Source organism: Balaenoptera borealis (assembly GCF_965194805.1).
Source record: "Balaenoptera borealis genome assembly, chromosome: 1".
Lineage (NCBI taxonomy): Eukaryota > Metazoa > Chordata > Mammalia > Artiodactyla > Balaenopteridae > Balaenoptera > Balaenoptera borealis.
Window position 1 is genome coordinate 132,962,169 of NC_138860.1, and position 25,543 is coordinate 132,987,711.

Consider the following 25,543-nt stretch of genomic DNA (forward strand, 5'->3'; position numbering starts at 1 on the left):
CTGTAAATGGAGTGCAATCTTTAAAAACTGTATAAAAGATAAAATTTTTTAAACAAGACAAGAGATAACAAGTGTTGGCGAGAATGTAGAGAAAAGAGAATTACATTACACCATGGGTGGGAATGCAAATTGGTATGGACATTATGGAAAACAGTAGGGGGGTTCCTCAAAAAATAAAAAATAGAGATGATCCAGCAATCTCACTTCTGGATATATATCTAAATGAAATGAAATCACCAACTGGAAGAGATATCTGCACTTCTGTGTTCATTGCATTATTCACAACAGCCAAAAGATGGGAATAAAGTAAGTGTATGTCATGGTGTATATATATGTATATACACAATGGAATATTACTCAGCCGTCAGAAAGAAGGAAATCCTGCCATTTGCAACAACATGGATGCACCTTGAGGACATTATGCTAAGTGAAATAAGCCAGAGAGAGAGAAACAAATACTGTGTGATCTCACTTATATGTGGAATCTAAAATAAAGTCAAACTCATAGAAGCAGAGTAGAACAGGTTCCCAGGAGCTGGAGAGGCAGTGGGGGAATACAGAGATGTTGTTCAAAGGGTACAAAGTTTCAGTTGCATAGGATGAATAAAATTAGGGATCTAAGTAACAAACAGGTATGGTGACCATACTTAATAATACTGTATTAACACTGGAAATATGCTTAAAAATTAGCTTTCAGAAGCATTCATCACACCAAAAAAAAAAAAAAAAGGTAGCTATGTGAAAGATAAGTTAATTAGCTCGACTATAATCATCATTTTACTATGCATATCAAATCATCACATTGTACACCTTAAATACATTTTTATTAAATTATATAAATTTTAAAAAAATTAATATATAAATTTTTAAACTATTTTTTTAAAAAGAGCATGAGGTGGAATGGATAAAAGAAGGATGGTATATTCATTCAATGGAACACTACAGAACAATACAAATAACAATTTAAAACCACATGAAATAGTATGGAAGAACCTCATAAACAAAATGTTGAAGAAGCTAGACACCAAATAGCATATAATCTATGATTCAATTTACAGAAAGAAAAAAAGCAGGCAAGGCTTTTGTACTAGAAGAAGTTGGTGCCATCCTTGGTGGAGAGAGGGATAATCAACAGAAAGAAGACAAGGGGGTTTCTGAGGACTGAAAATTCATGTTTTGTGTTTGAGGTGGATCTGATTACATGGTGTATTTAGTTTGTGAAAATTCATCAAGCTGTGTACTTATGACATGTGCACTTTTTTGTATATATTGTATCTCAGTAAAAGTTTATAATAATTCTGCTATTCCTAGAAGGGTGACTTTAAGCAAGCTGCATTCCCTTTTTAAAAAATTTTCTCAACGCAAAAATACGTATATTACTGTCTACACTCAAAATTTCTTGTGAGGATAAAATGAAATTAAATTATACAAATTGCCAAAGACCTAGAAAGTGTACCACAGAACCCTCCCACTACTTTTAAAAGGTAAATATCCCTATGAATGGTAATTCTTAAAGCTATTATCAGTAACCTGGGACATTAATTAACATCTTAATCCAAATAAATTGACAGTCATTCATTCAACACAGTGAGTACTGGTAAAAACCAAAAGTTATGAACAGATATGACTAAAATACAGTTCCTACATTCAAGAAACTTTCAGCATACTTGTCACCTTAAATCTACTACATGGGAGAGGGACGTGAGTAAGAAAACAGGGTAGTAGAAAAGAAGAAAGTGTCGTTTGGAAAGCTTTCAATCACAAATAGATTAAAACAACTCAAAATAATAATAAATTATGTAATAAATCCCAGAGTGCTCATGTGTTAATTCAGCAGCTTAATGACTTCTTTGAGGACCCACCAAAGTCCTTTATAACTTTTAGTGTATAATTCTCAATGTGTCTGCTTTGTCTTCAAGCCAGTTCTTTTCATGGTTATAAGAAAGCTGACATGGTTCCAGGCACTGCATCCAGGTATGGTGAAGTCCAAGATATCTTCCAACAAGGAATAAGAAGGAAATATGACTACTGGGTAGCAACCAATAGTCTTAGCTACAGGGTTCTATAATGCTGAGGGCAAGGAGGAAAGCCACAATTCAAATTTAGCCCTTTTGATCATTGGAATTATTACTAATGTTGTTCTTGTGAAGTACTTCTAGCTGTAGGCCATAGCAATAGGGTATAAATTATCCTGAAAAAAAATCTTCTTAATGTTAGCCTGTTACTGCCATCACTACCTATTGCTTAGAAAAGGTTGGAGGAAGCCTAACTCAAGTTTACCTACTGGTCAGTTTTGTCTTTATAGCCCTGGTCTATGAAGGTAGATATGATGGAGATGGTTGATCACTTCTCTCAACCTGAGTCCATACACACAGTAATAAATAGCAAGAAACCATCAATGCATATAGTCAAACAGAGTGATGAAATTTCAGCCAAATACAACACTGCCAAATGTGTCTGTGCTGCCTCAAGGCAAAGTTAAGGCAATGGGATTTCCTTATTGACATTAGGCCTACAAAGTGATTTATAAAAATTACTGAATCAGGTTAAGAACTAGGAGGCAGAAACAACATAGCTAAATGGATGCCAAGTACATCTGAAATACTCATGCCAGTCAATAATTCCAACTTCCTGCCTCCTTCATCTCATCTTAGCTGCTGACATCTCCAACAGCCATATGATAGACACCCAGTCAAACTGGATAACGTGAAAGGATTCCTTTTTGTTAGTAGTTTTTGTTGTGTTCCCTGCCTCTCTCACTTAAACTTAGGGAGAAAAATCTAGAATCACCTGGTCTGAATTTCTTCACCTCCACAATTGCATTAACCATATGGATGTGAATTTCATTTACTTCCTTTTACCCAATCCACCTTCAGAGGGAGAAGAGAATGGGTGAGAAGCCACAACTCAGTTAGGAAAAGAAAACATAAATGTATAATAATGTATAAATTCTGCACTTAGTTGAAAATCTTATTCAAAATCAAGATAATGCCTTTAGTGAATAATAAAGGCAAATCCTGTAGGTTTCTTTCCCTCTTTCTGGAGAGAGTTAGAAAGGGACAGAGAAAATAGAGGATGGGGAAAAGAAGAAGCTATATCCTATATGTATGAAAATTGGGAGACCTGGATCTAAAGCCATATTTCTATGTTGGTCACAATGGCCTTTGAATCAGTGTTTCCATCTTTTCTAACCAGCTCATCTGCTAACTTATTTAATATTCTCTACCAAGCTCTAATATGGCTGTGATAAATGTGGGGAGGACAATTTTTTCACTGTAAATATTAGGTTGTTGTAGAGGAGGAATATTCTAGATAGATCAGTCATTGCCTGCCAAATCCAAACCTCCCTCTAAGTAAAACTATTCCACAACTAGATCATACTGCTTAGACACTCATGTTTTGAACTACAGAACCTCCTTCCAGCTATGGATGACTGACTTATTGGTAGAAAAAATGACCCAAGTGTAGCCAGTATACAACTGGCCAGTGACATTTATGGCCTAACTGGAAAAGATGGACAAATCAGGCAAATTCTTTTTTCAGTAACCTGAACAGAGCAATAGAATTTGCTAGTTGAAACAAAGGAAAAAACATATAAGGTGTAACTAGTCACATTAATGTAAAAACACTAGAGTAAAACTACATGAGCTGTTCCTATTGAGGTCCTTAAAACCACTCAAATAGAGAATTCCCTCCTGCTCCATTCTCTATGTGGCATGACCTTAGTACCTAGTTCATCCATTCATGCAAAAAGCATATTTTGACAACTGCTATGTACTAGGTGTAACGGTAAGCTCTGAAGATTTGATACTGACCATGACAAATGTGATCACTGCTCTTACAGAGTTTGCAGTGTAGTGGTGAAAACACACACTGAATAGGGAAATGTACAGGAAGCTGTAATAGTATTAAACAGGGACATGTAACCCAGTTTTTTTAAAGAGTGGGGGATCATCTATCTCCATGTATCAAAATTCTTCTCATCCTTCAAGCCTTCACTGATAACCCCAGCTGGAAATAATCACACTCTCTTCTGAACCCATTGGTTACGCTTCTATCATAGCACTTGCTTCATTCCATCCTAGCTTTTAATGTATTGCTTCCAGGTCTCATCCTTTGCTGATCTCTAAGCTCTTTGAGGAAAGTGACAATGTCTCATTCATCTCTGCATTCCTCCAGCACCCAGAACAGTACTTTACATGCAGCAGGTTCTCAGAAATGGAGTTCAGAAATCCCTCCAATGTAATGGTCTCTAAAGAAGTCATGGAACAAGGAAAATTTCTCTAATGATATAATTTTTTTCATTTTTATAGTTTATCTTTCTGTGGGAGTCATTTCCAAATCCAAAGGCATTCAAGTTAAATACAAATTGTTTGCCTTGAGTCCCAAGAGATAAGTAGTGGTGCTTGGTTTAAACTATGGCTAATTGAAACAGTAAGGGAATGGTTATATTTCTAAATATGTGAAGTCCTGAAGGAAAAGCTGACCACAAAAGAAGTCCCTGTGGTGGAGAAATATATTGATTATGATTACTGTGGTTGCAAGTAACAGAAACCAACTAAAACTGATTTGGAAATTTATTGTAAGCCAACTTGGAAATTTTGTTGGAGCTCAGTTTGGGCTCAAGGGAAACTGGAACCAGAAACTCAAATGCCATTAGGATTTACTCTCTGGCTTCTCTCAGCATAACAGTATCATTCTTTCTTGTGTACCTTCCTTTGCTCCTCAGACCTCGTCTTAACTTGGTTACATCTGCAAAGACCCTATTTCCAAATAAGGTCACATTCCCAGGGTTATCAGGGGTTAGAAGGGGGTTAGGACTTGAACATATATTTGAGGGGGACACAATTCAACCCACTACATGTACTCATGGAGATATTGGCTCATGTCTCAGTTCCAAGTCCAAATTCTATTGGAAGAAACTCACTGATTATGGTATAGATGCTACAGCTTGCTCAACCACATTTTAAGGGAATATGGCCACACTTTACCAACACAGTAATTCCTACTATATCCTTGTAGACAATGGTTGGGGAAATCCCTAGAAATGGAAAAACAGGTAGTAAATTCCATAGATATCCACTAGACAGAAGAAAGAAGAATCCAAGTACAAATCTACAAGTTAGGAAGTTTTATGGGACTAGGGAACCAATGTCTCAGCCAAAGAGACTCTCTCAAAATGTTTGCTGGACCAGTATCCTGTTTCTCATGAAAGTCTCACAAAATTAATCAGGTTCCTAACTATTTTTTAAAAAATCTCTGGTGTCCTTGGTTTAAAAAAAAAATTAAGTGCTAAATTTCTGCATAAAGTCTTCCTCTCAGTTAAAGAACAGATGGCGCTTTGCCCTGATTTGCATGAGTGCTTACTATGTACCTGGTATTAACATGTATTTGTCATCCAACAAGTATTTGTTGTGTACCTGGTATGTGCCATTTACTGTCTTAGTCACTGAGGATGAGTCAACAAAACAGACTGACATCCTAGCCATTGTGCAGGTTGTATTCTAGTAAAGAGAGACAGACAATAAGCAAAAAGTAAAATACATTTAAAAATATCAAGAAGGGCTTCCCTGATGGCACAGTGGTTGAGAATATGCCTGCCAATGCAGGGGACACGGGTTCGAGCCCTGGTCCGGGAGGATCGCGCATGCCGCGGAGCAGCTGGGCCCGTGAGCCACAATTACTGAGCCTGCGCTCTAGAGCCCACAAGCCACAACTACTGAGCCCACGTGCCACAGCTGCTGAAGCCTGTGCACCTGGAGCCTGTGCTCCACAACAGGAGAGGCCACCGCAGTGAGAGGCCCGCGCACCACGGCAGGGAGTGGCCCCCATTCACCGCAGCTGGAGGGGGCCCCACACGCAGCAACGAAGACCCAATGGAGCCAGAAATAAATAAATAAATTTATTTAAAAATATACATATCAAGCAAGGAAGGTGGGTAAGTTAATTAAAGTCAGGGAGGGCCTTACATACAAGGTAACATTTGAGCAGAGACCTCAAGGAAGTGAGAAAGTAAAACACCGGGGGCAGAATATTCCAAGCAGTAGAGATAACATGAGCAAAAACCCAGAAACAAGGCTGTTTTTGTTGTGTTAGAAGAATTGCAAGGAGTGCACGGAGCAGAAGCAAGGAGGAAATGAGGAAGAGTTTGAGGCTGGAGAGGAAGCAGAGTTCTAGATCCAAAAGTTGCTTTGTAGGCAATTTTAAGAATGTTGGGTTTTACTCTCAGAAGGGAAACCATCTCACTTAGAGTAGAGCAGTAATGTGATTTTTGACTTAGGTCTCTAATGGGTCACTCTGGCTACTCTTTTGAGAACAGACAATGGAAGAAGGGAAGAAACAGAAACAAGGAAAATAGTTTATAAGTTATCAAAATAATCTAGGCAAGAAATAACAAGAGTGGTAATGGTAGAGTTGGTGAGAAGTTATCAAATTCTGTATATATTTTAAAAGCAGAGCTGACAAGATTTGCTAATGTGAAATGTGAGAGAAAGAAAAGAATCAAGGATGAGTCCAAGGTTTTTGACCTATACAACTGGAACTTTAGCACTGCCATTTACTGAGATGAATTAGATTATAGTTGAAAATGATTTTGGAAACTGATTAGGGAGTGATGTTTTAGGCATGTTAGATTTGAGAAGCTAATCAGATATTCAAGTAGAAATATGCTTAAAGCAGTTAGTCACAGTTGGTCTGGGTTTGAGAAAGAGGACAAGTTAGAGATATTAATTGGAGAGTTATCAGCTTAGAGGCTATTTAAAGCCATGAGACCAGATGGGATCACAGAGTGATCGAAAATAAAGAAGAGAACCAAGAAGTGAGCCCTCGAGCACTAACAACAGCCTTACTGATTATTATTCCCATTTTATTGATAAGGAAACAGAGTCTCAGACATGGTAAATAACCCAACAAGATCACACAGTTAGTAAGCTACAGAGCCAAATATCAAACAAGGACCGTCCAAAGCCATTATACCACACTATATATGGTGGCAAAACAGATGTAAAATCTGACAACGAAAGTAGTAACCCTAGCAGTAGATTCCCAGTGATTCTCTAGGTCACTGCATCTCAATTGCCTTTCCACACACCAAGTGCTTCCTGGGGAGTTTGTAAAAATAATAGTTTGAGGCCCCACTCCCTAAGTTTCTGATGTGGTAAACCTGGAGGGGAGTTCATGAAAGATTTTTTCAGTGTTACCTAGAATGGTTTCATAGCCAGGTTTGGGACAGCTCATTTGAAAGACATCAGACAAAAAAGTGTGACTCAAAGAGGAAAATGAAATCTGCACACCTTCCTGAAGTCTAGTGCAGAGACACCATCAACTCTTGGCTGAGCAAGTGGACAGAGCTGATGCGAAGGTAGGACTGCTCGGGACACCCCACCAGTCCAAGAGAAATGATGTAGTTTCTCAGTAGAGACACAGATGTAGAGAACAAACATATGGGAATGGGGGTGGGGTGAATTGGGAGACTGGGATTGACATATATACACTACTATGTACAAAATAGATAACTAATGAGAACCTGCAGTATAGCACAGGGAACTCAACTCAGTGCTCTGTGGTGACCTAAATGGGAAGGAAATCCAAAAAAGAGGGGATATATGTATATATATAGCTGATTCACTTTGCTGTACAGCAGAAATCAACACAACATTGTAAAGCAACTATACCCCAATAAAAAAAATTAAAAAAAAAAAAGAAATACTTAACTGATGGCTCATTCACACAGAGAACTAGTCTTCTGCTGATGCTACCTAAAATCAAATGACCTTTTTGATCGCCACACGTGCCTCCTATTGAGCCGATTGCCAGTAGTTCCCAGCCTGGGATACACCTAGGTATAATCAGAGTTCTTTTATAAGATACAGATTCCTAAGCTCCACCCAGAGCTAATGATTCAAAACCTCAAAGATCTAGGAATCTGTCTTTTGCAAGCTTCCTAGAGGATTCTAATGCACCCAGTCCAGTATCTGTTTATGAACCCATATATTAGAACAATTTGTATTGAGAATTAAAGCCCCTAGGTCTTTTTTGCATGTCCTTATATTAAGCTAGGAATCCCTCAATGACTGGTGCACATATGCTTTAAGTCTTTTTGAACATAAATGTAGACTAATCTTACATTGTTCAAGATGGTAGCCACTAGCCATGTGTGGCCACTAAGCACTTGAAATGTGGCTAGTCCAAATTGATATGTGTTATGTGACATGCACACTGAATTTCAAAGACTTAGTAAAAACAAAAAAATAATGTAAACTATCTCATTAATAACTTTATTATATGTTGAAATAATCTTCTAGATATATTGGATTAAATAAAATATATTATTAGAGTTAATATCATTTGTTTCTTTTTACTCTTTTCAATGTACTTCCTAGAAAGCTGAAGTTAGTTTAACTATTACTTGCATTAGCTACTATTGGCCAGCATTGACTAGCATGTACCCCTATTGATTTTCTCATTGTTAATCACATTCCTATAGTCTGAACTCCCACAGTCCATTGCTCATAACTCTATGAAAGACTTGTCATAAGATACTCTCATTATCTTTTTACACGTCAGTCTCCACCACTAGACTGTGAGTGGCTCGAGGACACGGCACCTGCCTTATTTACCTGTCTCCTTTGGACCTAGCAAAATGCATGGCACCTGACAGATGTTCATGAACAGCTAATTTCCTTGCCTTCCTTGCCCAGAGCCGCACAGATTGTTAATTGCAGGGTGCAGCCTCTAACTCAGGTTGCTTGACTTCTGCTCTAATATGCCATCTATGACATCCCACTGCCTTACACCCTTCCTCTAAAGATTTGCACAAGAAGCAAATTGAAGTAAAACTCAAATCAGTCCAATTTACTACTCATTAGCAGTTTTTATGAAGACTGGTTATAGAAGAGATTGAAACCCAAAGCTAATGTGACATTTTGAATTATCTCAAGTTGTCACTTTTCCATGCTGTGCTTCACTCTCATTAGGAAAAGTAATCAAGATCTGGGCCTGTTATTATACTGTGTCCCTCCCTGTTATTAAAGCTTAGCACTCGGAGGTATCTAATGCTCATGTTGATGCTACACTTTTCTTACTGGCACAAAAAGTTGTCTATTTATTTTCCCCCTGATTAATGCTTTGGGGATTTTCCCCTTTTTCAGACTATTTCCTCAGCTTGCCAGTTAGAGACACATATTAATTTTCTCCAAAAGCACTTGCTTCTAACTTGATGGATACATTCAGGTTCTTTTTAGTGGAGACACAGTTAGGCAAGAGCTAACAAACGAGCATATATACACAGCACAATGTCAAGGGTTGGAGTTCAACTATCTGTAGCCAGAAACCTGAATTCATCCTGTGTCCTATGTAAGTGGGAATCATCCAAAATTTCATGTGAACCTGCAAAAGAAGTACCATGCTAGCCAGTAGGAACAATCATCTCACCGTGCCACCCTGATGGCACTGCCAGCCCTGGCCAATCCCAATCATGTGAGAGAGAAAAGTTTCAAGGGAAGCACCTGAAGGATGAGGGTGTCCCTGAGGGACTTGGGTAGCACAGGCTACTACATCCTGAATTCAGGAATAAAGGACTTTAAAATGTCCCTCGAGAGTAGACTAGAGAGGAAACAATATTCTTAAGGGAAACTATAACATGTTAGAGGGGAAAGGGTAATCCACAGCCCATTCCAGGTGATGACATATTTGTAACTATGTCCTACTTACCACCCTGTGGGTACATTTTAGTTCATGTTTCTTTTAATATTCAGATAAACATAACTCTGAACCTCCAACTCTCCACCACAAGGATGTCCAAAAGTGCTCCCTGGATTACCCCTCCAGGGTTTACTCATGTGTTTCATGTTTGGTCCCTTTTGTTTTACCTGTGTAGTAAATACACTTGCACATCCACTTGAGTGTTGAAGGCTGGTTTGGAGATTTGAAATGTTTTTTCTCCTAAAGAGCACTTTAGGCTCTCATGAAATTTGTATACTCCTACTCCAATAACCTCCAGAGTTCTGAAGGTGGGGCTGTCCTTGTCAAATAAAAAATACATCTTATTTTACATTATATTCCATTATTATTCCATATACTCAGCCTGATAAAAGTGTATTGTTGGGCAAGTATTAATGACACAAAATTGTAATGGTGTCAAAGTTTGTGTCACCTTTTTTTCTCTTCTAGGTGATATGATGTAGTACAAAAACGCATGGATTTTGAGCCTTTTAGAACAGGGTTCAAATTCTGCTTTCATGATGTATTAACTGTGAAATAGTAAATTATTTCATCTCTCAGGGCTTGGATTTTCTTTTCTGTAAAATGGGGTTAATAACATCTGCCTAGTAGCATAATTGTGAAGGTTAACTAGGATAATTCATGTGAAGTCCTTGGCAAATATAAGGCAAGCAGTATACACTAGTTAACTGCCCTCCTGTTTTCCGCTGTCAGTGGCTTCTGGCCCCCTGATCCAAGCATAGCGTTCCTGATTGATGTGTTTTCTTGGCTCCAGACAAGTCCATGTTCACATTCCCAACTTCATACTCCTCCCTTCCAAAGGAACTTATTGTATTTGACTCCAAAAGACTTCTCTGTTCATGGCAATGGCAGGAAAAAAAGTTTAATTCACAGGTTAAACAGATTCTAACCCAGGCTGGGAGCAAGGTCTGACTTCACCACTGACAGGTGGAAAAGCAGGCATAGAAAAAAGGCACCACACTCTACATTCACCACATCCTGCTCTTACACAGCTTCCTCTACTATCTTCACATCATAGTAGTAAGTGTAAAGTCACCATTCTACCTCAAAAATGTTGTCAGCTTTTTCGGAAAGTTTACAGGGCAAAACCTTCCTTATCCCACAGGAAATCTTTGCTATACTTTAAAAATGTAGACTTTTATCTGCCAGTGTTGGCTAAATTTTGTTGCAGATTGACACTGTGCATATATAATCAAACATTTTGACCAGAACTAAGGCTTAGAGCATATAGCTTAGTTCATAGAATTTCAAGATAAATGAACATTGCATTGGTTAAAAAAAAATACAGTAAGATAAGAAATACAATGCTTACATACAGAAATAACTTCAAAAAGAAAATTAAGCTAAGGTTTTGCAATGTAATCCCTTCCTCTAAACTGGGTAAATTTTTAATATATTAATTTGCTTGCCAGTGGTTAAACATCTGTGTGTGTGTGTGTGTGTGTAAAACCTTTCATTAAAAGCAGCTTTTAGTCCATATAAGAGTTCCAAACAAAATTAATCAGCGTGGAGGATGATGAAACAAAGAATTTTAGGTTGCTTGCCACAGGCATCAATTCTCCTTAATACCTTGCATTTTTCATTTCCATAGCATGTATTCATTCACTAATTCAAGAAATATTGTGCACTTACTATATCAGACACAAACAGTTCTTGTGATGTTTACATGTTATGGGGAGGGAGAGATTTTTTTAAAAGATAGCTAATATGATGTCAAGTAGTAAAAGTTTTATGAAGAAAAATAAAGCAGGTATGGTAGGTACATAAAGAGAGATGATGGAGGGTCTATTTTAGATAGGGTAATAAGTGAAGATCTTCCTGAGGAGGTGGCATCTAAGCAGACTTGAAAGAAGGGAGAGAGTTCAGGTGGTTATTTGGAGGAAGCCACCATAGTCAGAGGTAACTGAAGTCCTGAAGCAGGAGCATGGGGTGGAGGACCATTCAGGAGCTGTCATTGTTAGGGAGGAACCAGGGATATCCTTGCTATCAGCCCCTCCTGGACTCTAGCAGGAAGGAGTCCTCAGAAGGGGTCACCATGGCTTTTGGTGATGCAGAAGAGACCCGTACTCCTGGAGGCACAGAAGAAGATATATACAAGAGAGGGAAGGTTAAAAAGTCATTCTGAGGACAGTGGACGCTAGAAGGAGGGGACACACACAGTAGGAAGCTTTAGCTGAGGTCAAATTTCATTAAGCTTGAAATATTCCTGGAAGGCAGTCCTGAACGTAGCCATTATTATTTAGCTTTTTAATATACTTCCTAACATAGACATCTGTTCATTCCCAATATATCTCTAGGAATAAAAGGAAAGTCCCCAAATTACTATTCAGGGTTTTAAGTGAAAAGATTAAAATACCATAAATGTATAAGCTGGAGAGATTTGCATGGAATTTATCTGCAAAAAGTAAATGTCAACTTTAAGATCTCAAAATGGAATATAAGATGATACTACTGTATTTAATTCGTGATGGCATTCAAAAATGCTACAATGAGACACATTACCAAATTGCAAATGATTTCAGGTTCTGTACATACAGATAGATCTTGCCTAAGGTGTTTAAATGCTGAGAGTCAATAGGTTAAAACAAATATACTCTATATGACATTAATTCAAGTTAAAAGTTTTAAAAGGGAAAGTGCTCTTCCACTAAATGGTAATGTTGTTCCCTTAACAAACTGCCAAATCATGCCCTTGTCAGGAGAAATAAGCAGAATAACAAAAGATGTGCCCCCAAGTGCCTGAGAGGCAAAGTGTAGCATATTAACTAAATCGCATCTTTCAAACTGCACTGTTCCTCCCTCCTGCTAGGCAAAATATGTGAGCAGCATTGTTCCTTGCAGCTCCTGTACTCTCACAGCTCAGCACAGGTATGATGCTACAACAGGAGGGCCCAGAGGCCTGCACACATGCATAGCAACAAGAGGCCATGCCACCTCTGCTCCTCTGAAGATATCAGAGATGCCTTTTAAAGCTTACAAGATACAACCTGATCTAAGGCCTTGAACTACTAAGAGTGAGAATTGTTGGGATTAAAAAAGAATACAGTGCTAAGACTTCTTGCTCACTGTAATATCAATCATTCAAGAGTACTGTCCTTACATCAAATACACCCGGAGTACATTTCTTCCATTGCCATCATGGGTTATTTCCATTATTATTTGGTCTTCTTTCTGATCAAGCTACAAATACCTAGGGTCTTCCCTAAAGACCCAATACTTCCCCTCCAGCAAGGCAGGACGTCTCCCCCTCCCCCATAGAAGGCTTACCAAACAGATAAAAATGATATCAAAACTGACGCCTGATCTTATTACAGGCAGGTTTCCAGTGAAAGTCTCAAACTGGAGAGTTTCTCTAAGGAGGAAAGAAAGGTGTTAATGAATATTCATATTTAAGAAGAAAGCCCAAGAAGGAACATTCTGGTTTCTATTTCCAGTAGTGACAAAGGCTTTAGAATGACTCTTATCTCCTCTAACAGGTCTACAGGAAGATATGCTTTTCTGGTGGCTGAGATCACCATAAGCAGGACCTTCCCTTGAGCCCCAAGCATATAGAAACAGCCATGAGATCTTAGTGAGGAGGAAGGCAGGGATGGGTAATGTGGAAGAACTTATATTGAGTCAGAAGACCTGCACTCTGGTTCTACTATTAATGAACTATCTTAATTTGCCGCAATTATTTAATATATATGACCTCACTTATATCACCTGTAAAAGTAGGAATGATAATGCCCAGCTTACAATGGTGTTATATTGTTATTTTCACTCAACAGTTAGTGTCTCTGTTCTAAGTGTGGGGATAGAAAAAAAGACAGGGACCTAGGTACTGCAAAGCTTGAACTATAGTAATGAGAACAAACATGAAAACAGATAACTGAGTAGCAAGATAACATGTCACTCTGATAGTCTAACAACTGAGTCCAGGTGGACACAATCCCTTATGACCCTATAAAAACATCACCACCACCATGACTACTCAACCAGAACTTGTGGAGAAGAGAGAAGAGATTTGATAACAAAAATTCTGAGTTGGTTGAGAGTAAATCTGAAGTGATGAAGTTTATTCAGAGTTCATTTAGATACATTTTTCTGTAATCCAACAAAATGGACTTAAAAGGGAGTTTAACAGGTGTCTTAGGTCAAGATTCCCAGGAGTAGATTCTGAGGCAAGATGTCCTGTACAGGTGAATTAGTGGGGAAATATGCCCGAGAGAAACCAATGAGGGAGAATGGGAAGCAGAACATAAAGGAGAAAGAAGTCAAGTAGGGGTTTGGACAAAGTCCCAGAGAAATGGCTACAGCCTACACCTCAGGGTAGAGAGTGCTCCTGTTCCTTGGGTGGGACTCCCTCACCATCTAGTCATTGGCTAAAAGCTGCCCTAAATGAATGTAATTCCCAGGTGCCTCCAGCTCTCTGGGCTTCTGGGAGAAGCAGTCCCAGCAGTCTGAAGGCAGTCCTCTGCAGAAGAATCGCAGGTGCAGGCTGAGGGAACTGAAGGTACACTGACATCAGGGTAAGAACAAACAGAAGTGGTAAAAGGGATATGAGGATCTCTGGGAGCAACACTGACAGTGTCCAATAGAAGGTCCAGTAGAAGTGGATTACAGAAATGCCAAGTTATACTCTTCACACCTCATAATATGGTCTGAAGTATTACTGTATCTATAACTGCAATACAGAAATATTATAATAGAGATATAAGTAGAAGATGACAATGGAAGTCCCAAGTGACCAATTCTGTCTTAGAAAAATGGAAAGATTTTTAACAGACTGCATGATGCCTCCTTTGAGAGGCCATCGGATTTATAGGAGTTTCCTGAAAGCTGAGCCTGGGGTCAAGGCTTCATCTTGTGGGGTGGTTACCTTGTGTGGGAAAAAAGTCAGAATTAAAATCCTACCTAAAAATTAATGAAAAGAATCAAGTCATAGAATCTAAATCAAATTTTATAAACAAAAGATTGGATATCAGATAACTATAAAAAGAGCTGGTGGCCAGGAGCCAGATGAAAATTAGACACAAGAGTCCTAGCCTAACCCCTAGCAGGGGTGTTGTGGGTAACACGACCAGTAGGTGGTTAGAGAAATTGGGTAAGAGTATTCAGAAGTCATGTCAGGGTCAGCTCTTGATGGAATGTATGGATTTTTAGATATGAAAAGAGCAAATGGCATTAGAGAAATGGAGAAAAGCTTGTGCAAAGTCATAGAGGCCAGAAGTTGCTGTGACTTGAATTTAGAGGATGTGGTTGGAAAGGGAGATGACGCTGGAGAGGTTCATATCCAACTAACTTGTCAAAGACCCTATAAGTCATTCTGAAAGAATTTTCACTTTATCCAGTGGCCAATATATTTTTTTTTCTATTTTTAAGAATATTATTATATAGAGGATAAACTAGAGTGAACAGAGAGATAGACAAATTTGAAGATTGTTGCAAAAGTCCAGGTGAGAGATAATATACAATGTAATTAATATCATCCCTAAAGAGATTTTGTAGATCAGGGAAGGAGCCAGAAGAAAAATATGCCAGGTGTTTCTTAAAACATGTTTATCTCTTTGCATATTATTTGTGCACTGGTAACTGCCAGGGGGGAAACAAAAAAAAAATCATCTATTTTTTAAAACTCTGAAAAAGGCGTGATTCTAAAGTAACTTGTTCCTGTAGGAGAACATCACTAAGATGAAATAGGAACTGGACCCCTTCTTAGCAAATAGAAGGCAGGAAGCTAGCTCAAGAAATAAAATCCTGGCTCAGGCTGGGGATATTAGGGAAATAACAGTAATGAAATGATGAAAACATCTCAAACTGCAAAGAAAGCTAGTAGGAGTTAACTGCACAATATTCAAACAATAACTTTTAGCAACTGAAAATCATTAGTGAGTGATAAGACAATAGAAAATTAACACCTACCTACAAATGCTAAACTAGAGAAATGATAGTAAGATTAGACCTCAGGGGCAAGAGTAGAGAGCCACGTGAGGCTAGAATCAGGAGAACTTGGTGCCAGATTGGACATGTGAAATGATGGAGATTGCAGAGTCCACTACTAGGTTTAGATACTAGAACTGAAGAGTAATTTGGGGAGAGTAAGGCAATGGAAAGTTCAATGTTGTGTACGCTCAGCATCCAAGTTGGAGGTGCCTAGTAGGTGGTTGGAAATGTGTATTCAACTTGGGGAAAAGGTGGCTTTGGAGATACAGATGTGATATCCATTTCTATTTAGATTATAGATAAGGAAACTCCAGTATTCAAGAACCATCCCATCTAAACAGGAAGATCTAATAAGGGATATTAAGAAGTGGCCAGAAAGATGGGAAATGAGTAGTATGCTTTAAGCCAGAAGAGGAAAGAATGCCCAGGATGAAAATCCAACCATGACTACCTAGCCCCGATGACAGCTCCACTACTTACTCACTGTGTGAAGGGTGAGTAACAATCTCTTTGTACCTCAGTTTCCTCATCCATAAAGGGGATAATAGCATCCCCTTTATAAAGCTGATGTGAGGACTAAATGATTTAATATATGAAAAGTGCTTAGAGCAGGGCCAGGCAAAGAGCAAATGCTATATAAGTGTTAATAAAAAGAACAAACTGCTGCAGAGACATCAATTTGCATAAGTTGCTTAATGCCTGAAAACAGTTAATTAGATTTGACCATTAGAAAGTCAGGTATTGGTGAAAGGTGCTGTTTAGGAAAACACAATACGTAGTAACCATTATTACAAAAAATATTTTCCTACTTGCTCATTATTTAGAGTTTGTGTACACAAGGGAGAAAATGATGGTAATGTCATTATAAAGAAAAAATAAAGGGGCTAACACATGCACCAGAAATATACCAAAGACTAGATTAGGGTGAATTTAGCACAGCAAACTAAAGTATGAAATTATCACCCTCACAAGTGAAAAAGACACATGGAGTTTTTATTATTAAAAATATTAAGTGTCTGAATTCTGACTGGAGTTATTTTAGAAACACAGATGATCAGACAGATGTATGCTGTCTGTGAATAGGAAGTGACAGAAATTGTAGCTGGAATAAGTCACCTTAAACTTACATGTCTTTCTTTCTGATTATGACAATTGATGAAAAATGAGATACAGCTCCAAAGGATACAAATCATTATTTATGAGCACTCGTATATATAAGTATCATATTGTACAATTTTACACCCAGAAATTATTACTATCCTTTATACTTTACACTTATCGAGTGTTTATTATGTGCCAGACACTACTAAGTACGTTACATGTATTCATCCATTTAAACATCGTAGCAACACAATGAGGTAATTATTAACATCTCCATTTCACATGCAAGAAAGCCGAGATACAGAGAAATCAATCAACTTGCCTTCGGTTACACACCTAGTAAGTGGCACAACAAAGACTGAATTCAAGTGGGCTGGCTACAGAGCTCATGTTCTTAACTGCTTCTCAATTAAGAAGGAGAAAATAAAAATAAATAATATGAAAAGGAGAATCCTATGCTGCCTTTTGGAAATATGTAACATTTTATTATAGATTGAGTTGTGTTCCCTCCAAATTCACATGTTGACACTCTAACCTCAGTACCTCAGATGTAACTGTATTTTGAGATAGGGACTTTAAAGAGGTAATTAAGAGATTAAATGAGGTTCTATGGGTGGACCCTAATTCAATCTCAATAGTGTCTTTGTAAGAAGAGGAAATCTAAAGACCATGTGAGGACACAGCAAGTAGGAAGCCATCTGCAAGTCAAGGAAAGAGGCTTCAGAGGAAAACCAACACTACTGACACTCTTGATCTTGGACTTCTTGTTTCCAGAGCTGTGCAAAAAATAATTTCTATTATTTAAGCCACCCAGTCTGTGGTATTTTGTTATGACAGCCCTCGCAAACTAACACACATTTTAAATATCAAAGGTAAGTTATTAAAATACATGCTCAGACACTATTTCCTCTAAGAAATCCCCCTTAGCTTACTGAATCCTGTTTCCACACTTGGGTGTTATTATGATGTCCTATTTATACGAATGTATTCCCCATTGAGCTAGATACAGGCAGGAACTGTTTCTTCATCATCTTTATATCCCTACAAGGCACATAGGTGCCTGGCTTTGTTTACTTTTTCTTACTTGGTGCCTAATATTGCTATCCTTCTTGTGGATTTATTTTTAAGACCAATTCTTTCCTATTCCCTATTCCTATGGCTGCCATCCAAATCCTTTCATCCAGAGATTATCTCTGATTCACATATATACAGTCCAAGAATTATATCCATCTTTCCTAAATAAGTAGTAAAAACTTCAAAAGTTTTTCATACAATGCTGAACAAAGATACTGGGGAAAAATTGTTGCTCCCCTTTAAAATACTAGGGGTCAAGCTTTTGAGACTCCAGGAATTCTGCAAAAAGTTAAAGGATCATGTCCTAATTAAGTTCTAAGTAAAGAGGCCACCATGTGCTTGTTTTAGCTGGGAGCAGTTTACTCAGGATTCTTAGAAACTTCTCTTTTTAGATGCATAAACTCACCTCCAGCTCTCTGAAAGCTCTTTCTAACCCCTCACAAAGCTTCTGAAACTTCTTTAAAATGAGATTCATTACCTCTTTATGCTTTCTGAGGTGAGTGGGAATGATCAAGCCCTCAGTAAACCTTAATAACAGTCTATTTGATTAGACTTGCCTTAAAAAGAAACAAGTCATGAAGGCAGCTTCTTGGTAAATATGATTCTAATGAATGAAGAAAGGAAATATAAAACAAAAAAAGTGGAATCCATTGAAAGACAAGCCATTTCAGTTCATGACATTTTTAGAGACACATTGCCAAGATGGAGATGGCAGAAAGTTATAATTGAAGGATGTTTTGCCTATATCAAGCAAGTTTACAAAATAGACACTGTATTTACAGTATAACTTGTGACTTATTAGTTATTGTAGGTGCTACAAACCAACATTAGCTTGCCCATTTTCCTTTTGAAGATTTCAGTGTATGGATAGCTATGTAGACCTTACCTATGGGAAAATCTCAATTTTGAAACCTATTTGAATTTTTTTCAATTACTGCAAAGCTATACATTGTAAAACGCAGTATATTTTAAGAATTCTCCTACCTCCATATCTTATGCAATTTTAAAAAATATTATTTTACAGTGTGTTTGTCATACTTTGAAAATACTGTAATACTGCAAAGTTGGCCAAGCAGAAAAGTAATTCAGGTATGAACTACAGAAACGACATTAGCACATAGGGTAGACTTTTGCCAACTAAGAAAGAAATGAGGTCAGTACCTAATTGATGGCAGAGCAGAATGATGGCAGAGCACATCTGGTGCACAGAGCCTGGGCCTGAGTCGAGACTTGGGCTGTATCTCATCCAAGCTATTGGTTCACATAGTGACCTTGAGCAAGTCAATTAGCCTCAGTCCCAAGATCCTCACCTGTGGCGCTGAGATAAAGATATTCTTAAATCATAGGAATGTGTCAGAATTAATGGTTTGTTATGATGGGAACTGGTGGAATAAGGAAATGGCCAGATAGAAGCAGGCAATGAACCCTGTTCCCAATTTTGCCTGTCTATTCTGATTTTTCAGGAGAATCCAGTTTTAAGGATTACAGTGGAGTCTAGGGCTTCCCTGGTGGCACAGTGGTTAAGAATCTGCCTGCCAATGCAGAGGACACGGGCTCGAGCCCTGGTCTGGGAAGATTCCACATGCCGTGGGGCAACTGAGCCCATGAGCCACAACTACTTGAGCCCACGTGCCACAACTACTGAAGCCTGTGTGCCTAGAGCCCGTGCTCTGCAATGAGAAGCCACCAAAATGAGAAGCCTGCGCATCGCAACGGATAGTAGCCCCCGCTCGCCGCAACCAGAGAAAAGCCTGTGTGCAGCAACAAAGACCGAACACAGCCAAAAATAATAAATAAATAAAATACATATATAAAAAAAATACAGTGGAGTCTAATCAATATACTTGCCTCAGAAATTCTCATACTACAAGGAGCCTAAGACCATTAGAATACCTTGTAGATCAAGCAAAGTTAAGTTGAATAAACCTACTGTAACAAGGGACAAAATAACTTTAAGAGTCTTAGTAGCTCTTAGAAAGGGAAGGGCAGAAGATAAGATAGATAGAGAGATAGAGAGATAGATAGATAGATAGATAGATAGATAGATAGATAGATAGATAGATAGATAGATAGATATGCATGATTTTGAGGTCTAGGTTCAAACAGCCAAGTCTTTCAAGGTGAAAAATTGATTAGGATTGGGCAATTTAATTAATAAGAGTCTATGATTGATAGACACAGAGACAGGAGTTCTGAAGCAAGTCTTCCTAAGTAAGCTCTTGTTGCATAAGCAAACCCTTTGCCCAGGTGAGACAACAATTTTCCTGAAGAAGTTAGAAATTTCCTGAACCAAACAGTGAAGTTACTTACTAGTTTACAAGCCATATCTTCCTACTTAAGAATTTCCTAGAACAAATAGATAAGTCAAGACAGGAATTCTCAAATCTTGATCCTGATGGTTAAGCTGTGTGGTTACAGAGGGCCATAACTGTCACAGAAATTGGTACCAAAAAGTGGGAGTGCCACTGTAGCAAATACCTAAAAATGTGGAGATGGCTTTGGAACTGTGTGATGGGCAAAGGCTGGATGAGTTTTGAGGTATATACTACAAAAAACCTACATCGTCATGAATGGATCATTACTGGTGATTACTGTGCAGACTCAGAAAGAAAAGAGAACTGTAGAGAAAGCCTCAATCTTCTTAGGGAATACCTAAATCACCAAGAACAGAATGTTCATAGAAATATGGACAGTAAAGGCCATTCTGAGGTCAGACAGAAATGAGGAACATGATATTGGACAATGGAGGAAAGGCGATCCTTGTTATAAAGTAGCAAAGAACTTGGCTGAATTGTGCACAGGTTCTAGTGTTTTGAGGAAGGTACAACTTATGAGCAATAAAATTTAGTTGAAGAAATTTCTAGGCACAGTGCTGAAGATGTGGGTTTGCTCCTTCTGACTGCTTACAGGAAAATGTGAGAAGAGAGAAATAATTTGAAGATGGAATTATTAACCAAAAAGGAAATAGAAATTAAAAATTTAGAAAATTCTCAGCCTATTTGTTTTTTAAATAGATCTTTATGGGAGTATAATTGCTTCACAATATTGTGTTAGTTTCTGTTGTACACCAAAGTGAATGAGCCATATGCATACATATATCTCCATATCCCCTCCCTTTTGAGCCTCCCTCCCACCCTCCCTATCCTACGCCTCAAGGTCATCACAAAGCACCAAGCTGATCTCCCTGAGCTATGCTGCTGCTTCTCACTACCTAACTATTTTACATTCAGTAGTGTATATAAGTCGATGCTACTCTCACTTCACCCCAGCTTCCCCCTCCCCCCACCCGTGTCCTCAAGTCCATTCTCCATGTCTGCATCTTTATTCCTGCCCTGCCACTAGGTTCATCAGTACCATTTTTTTTTTTTTTTAGATTCCTATATATGCGTTAGCATATGGTATTTGTTTTTCTCTTTCTGACTTACTTCACTCTGTGTGACAGACTCTAGGTCCATCCACCTCACTACAAATAACTCAAATTTCATTTCTTTTTATGGCTGAGTAATATTCCATTGTATATATGTGCCACATCTTCTTTATCCACTCATCTGTCAATGGACATCTAGCTTGGTTCCATGTCCTGGCTATTCTAAATAGTGCTTCAATGAATATTGTGGTACATGTCTCTTTTTGAATGATGGCTTTCTCAGGGTATATGCCCAATAGTGGGATTGCTGGGTCATATGGTAGTTCTATTTTTACTTTTTTAAGGAACCTCCATACTGTTCTCCACAGTGGCTGTATCAACTTACATTCCCACCTCAGTGTAGGAGGGTTCCCCTTTCTCCATACCCTCGTCAGCACTTACTGTTTGTAGATTTTTTGATAATGGCCATTCTGACCAGTGTGAGGTGATACGTCATTGCAGTTTTGATTTGCATTTCTCTAATAATTAGTGATTTTGAGTATCTTTTCATGTGCCTCTTGGCCAACTGTATGACTTCTTTGGTGAAATGTCCATTTAGGTCTTCTGCCCATTTTTAAATTGGATTGTTTGTTTTTTTGATATTGAGCTCCATGAGGTATTTGTATATTTTGGAGATTAACCCTTTGTGCATTGTTTCATTTGCACATATTTTCTCCCATTCTGACGGTTGTCTTTTCATCATGTTTATGGTTTCCTTTGCTGTGCAAAAGCTTTTAAGTTTCATTAGGTCCAATTTGTTTATTTTTAATTTTCATTACTCTAGGAGGTGAGTCAAAAAAGATCTTGCTGTGGTTTATGTCAAAGAGTGTTTTTCCTATGTTTTCCTCTAAGAGTTTTATAGTGTCTAGTCTTACATTTAGGTCCTTAATCCATTTGGACTTTATTTTTGTGTATGATGTTAAGGAGTGTTCTAATTTCATTCTTTTACATGTAGCTGTCCAGTTTTCCCAGCACCACTTATTGAAGAGGCTGTCTCTTCTGCATTGTATGTTCTTGCCTTTGTTGTAAATTAGGTGACCATATGTGCATGGGTTTATCTCTGGGCTTTCTATCCTGTACCATTGATCTATATTTCTGTTCTTGTGCCAGTACCATACTGTCTTGATGACTGTAGCTTTGTAGTATAGTCTAAAGTCCAGGAGCCTGATTCCTCCAGCTCTGTTTTTCTTTCTCAAGATTGCTTTGGCTATTAGGGGTCTTTTGTGATTCCATACGAATTGTAAAGTTTTTTGTTCTAATTCTGTGAAGACTGCCATTGGTAGTTTGATAGGGATTGCAGTGAATCTGTAGATTGCTTTGGGTAGTATAGTCATTTTCACAATATTGTTTCTTCCAATCCAAGAACATGCTATATCTCTCCATCTGTTTGTTATCTTTCATTTCTTTCATCAGTGTTTTATAGTTTTCTGAGTACAAGTCTTTTGCTTCCTTAGGTAGGTTTATTCCTAGGTATTTTATTCTTTTTGTTGCGATCGTAAATGGGAGTGTTTCCTTAATTTCTCTTTCTGATTTTTAGTTGTTAGTGTACAGGAATGCCAGAGATTTCTGTGCATTAATTTTGTATCCTGCAACTTTACCAAATTCACTGATTAGTTCCAGTAGTTTTCTGGTGGCAGCTTTAGGATTTTCTATGTATGGTATCATGACATCTGCAAACAGTGACAGTTTTACTTCTTCTTTTCCAACTTGTATTACATTTATTTCTTTTTCTTCTCTGATTGCCGTGGCTAAAACTTCCAAAACTATGTTGAATAAGAGGGGAGAGAGTAGACATCCTTCTCTTGTTCCTGATCTTAGTGGAAATGCTTTCAGTTTTTCACCATTGACTATGATGTTTGCTGTGGGTTTGTCATATATGGTCTTTATTATGTTGAGATAGGTTCCCTCTATGCCCATTTTCTGGAGAGTTTTTATCATAAATTGGTGTTGAATTTTGTCAAAAGCTTGTTCTGCATCAACTGAGGTGATCATACGGTTTTTATTCCTTAATTTGTTAATATGGTGTATCACATTGATTGATTTGTGTATACTGAAGAATCCTTGCATCCCTGGGATAAATCCCACTTGATCATGGTGTATGATCCTTTTAATATGTTGTTGGATTCTGTTTGCTAGTATTTTCTTTGGGATTTTTGCATCTAGGTTCATCAGTGATATTGGTCTATAATTTTCTTTTTTTGTAATATCTTTGTCTGGTTTTGGTATCAGGGTGATGGTGGCTTCGTAGAATGAATTTGGGAGTGTTCCTCCCTCTGCAATTTTTTGGAAGAGTTTGAGAAGGATCAGTGTTAGCTCTTCTCTAAATGTGTAATAGAATTCGCCTGTGAAGCCATCTGGTCCTGGGCTTTTGTTTGTTGGAAGATTTTTAATTATAGTTTCAATTTCATTACTTGTGATAGTTCTGTTTATATTTTCTCGTTCAGTCTTGGAAAACTGTACCTTTCCAAGAATTTGTCCATTTCTTTGTGGTTGTCCATTTTACTGGCATATAGTTGTTTGTAGTACTCTTTTATAATCCTTTGTATTCCTGCAGTGTCAGTTGTGGTTTCTCCTTTTTCATTTCTAATTTTATTGGTTTGTGTCTTCTTCCTTTTTTTCTTGATGAGTCTGGCTAAGTGTTTATCAATTTTGTTTATCATCTCAAAGTACCAGCTTTTAGTTTTATTGATCTTTGCTATTGTTTTCTTCATTTCTATTTCATTTATTTCTGCTCTGATCTGCAATCTACCTGAAAAAGAATTCAGAGTAATGATAATAACGATGATCCAGAATCTCAGAAATAGAATGGAGGCACAGATTGAGAAAATACAAGAAATGTTTAATAAAGATCAAGAAGAACTAAAGAACAAACAAACAGAGATGAACAACACAATAACTGAAATGAAAAATACACTAGAAGGAATCAATAACAGAATAACTGAGGCAGAAGAACGAATAAGTGAGCTGGAAGACAAAATGGTGTAAATAACTGCCGAGGAGCAGAATAAAGAAAAAAGAATGAAAAGAACTAAAGACAATCTCAGAGACCTCTGGGACAACACTAAACGTACCAACATTAGAATTATAGGGGTCTCAGAAGAAGAAGAGAAAAAGAAAGGGTCTGAGGAAATATTTGAAGAGATTATAGTGGAAAACTTCCCTAACATGGGAAAGGAAATAGTCACCCAAGTCCAGGAAGCACAGAGAGACCCATACAGGATATACCCTAGGAGAAACACACCAAGACACATATTAATCAAACTAACAAAAATTAAATACAAAGAAAAAATTTTAAAAGCAGCAAGGGAAAAACAAAAATTAACATACAAAGGAATCCCCATGAGGTTATCAGCTGATTTTTCAGCAGAAACTCTGCAGGCCAGAAAGGAGTGTCAGGATATACTTAAAGTGATGAAACAGAAAAACCTACAACCAAGATTACTCTACCCATCCAGGATCTCATTTAGATTTGATAGAGAAATCAAAAGCTTTTCAGACAAGCAAAAGCTAAGAGAATTCAGCACCACCATACCAGCTTTACAACAAATGCTAAAGAAATTTCTCTAGGCGGGAAACACAAGAGAAGGAAAAGTCACAAAAACAAACCCAAAACAATTAAGAAAATGGTAATAGGAACATACATATCGATTATAACTTTGAATGTAAATGGATTAAATGGCCCAACCAAAAGACACAGACTGGCTGAATGGATACAGAAACAAGACCCATATATATGCTGCCTACAAGAGACCCACTTCAGATCTAGGGACACATACAGACTGAAAGTGAAGAGATGGAAAAAAGATATTCCATGCAAATGGAAATCAAAAGAAAGCTGGAGTAGCAATACTTGTATCAGATAAAATAGGCTTTAAAATAAAGACTGTTACAAGAGATAAGGAAGGACAGTACATAATGATCAAGGGATCAATCCAATAAGATATAACAATTATAAATGTTTATGCAGCCAACATAGGAGCACCTCAATACATAAGGCAAATGCTAACAACCATGAAAGGGGAAATCAACAGTAACACAATAATAGTAGGGGACTTTAACACCCCACTTACAACAATGAATAGATCATCTAAACAGAAAATAAATAAGGAAACACAAGCTTTAAATGACACAATAGACCAGATAGCTTTAATTGACATTTATAGAACATTCCACCCGAAAGTGGCAGAGTACACTTTCTTCTCAAGTGCACATGGAATATTCTCCAGGATAGATCACATCTTGGGTCACAAATCAAGCCTTGGAAAATTTAAGAAAACTGAAATCGCATCGAGCATC

At 37.7% G+C, this 25,543-nt stretch overlaps 1 long non-coding RNA gene across 1 annotated transcript in view; it reads right to left on the minus strand.

Moving 5' to 3' along the window:
- Positions 1-971: 971 nt before the first annotated feature.
- The window catches only part of LOC309613377, an 87,206-nt gene continuing 62,634 nt past the window's right edge, over positions 972-25,543 (minus strand). Inside the window, exon 4 of the long non-coding RNA XR_014235687.1 lies at positions 972-23,996. This is a non-coding gene — a long non-coding RNA (uncharacterized lncRNA). The remainder of the gene's footprint in view (positions 23,997-25,543) is intronic.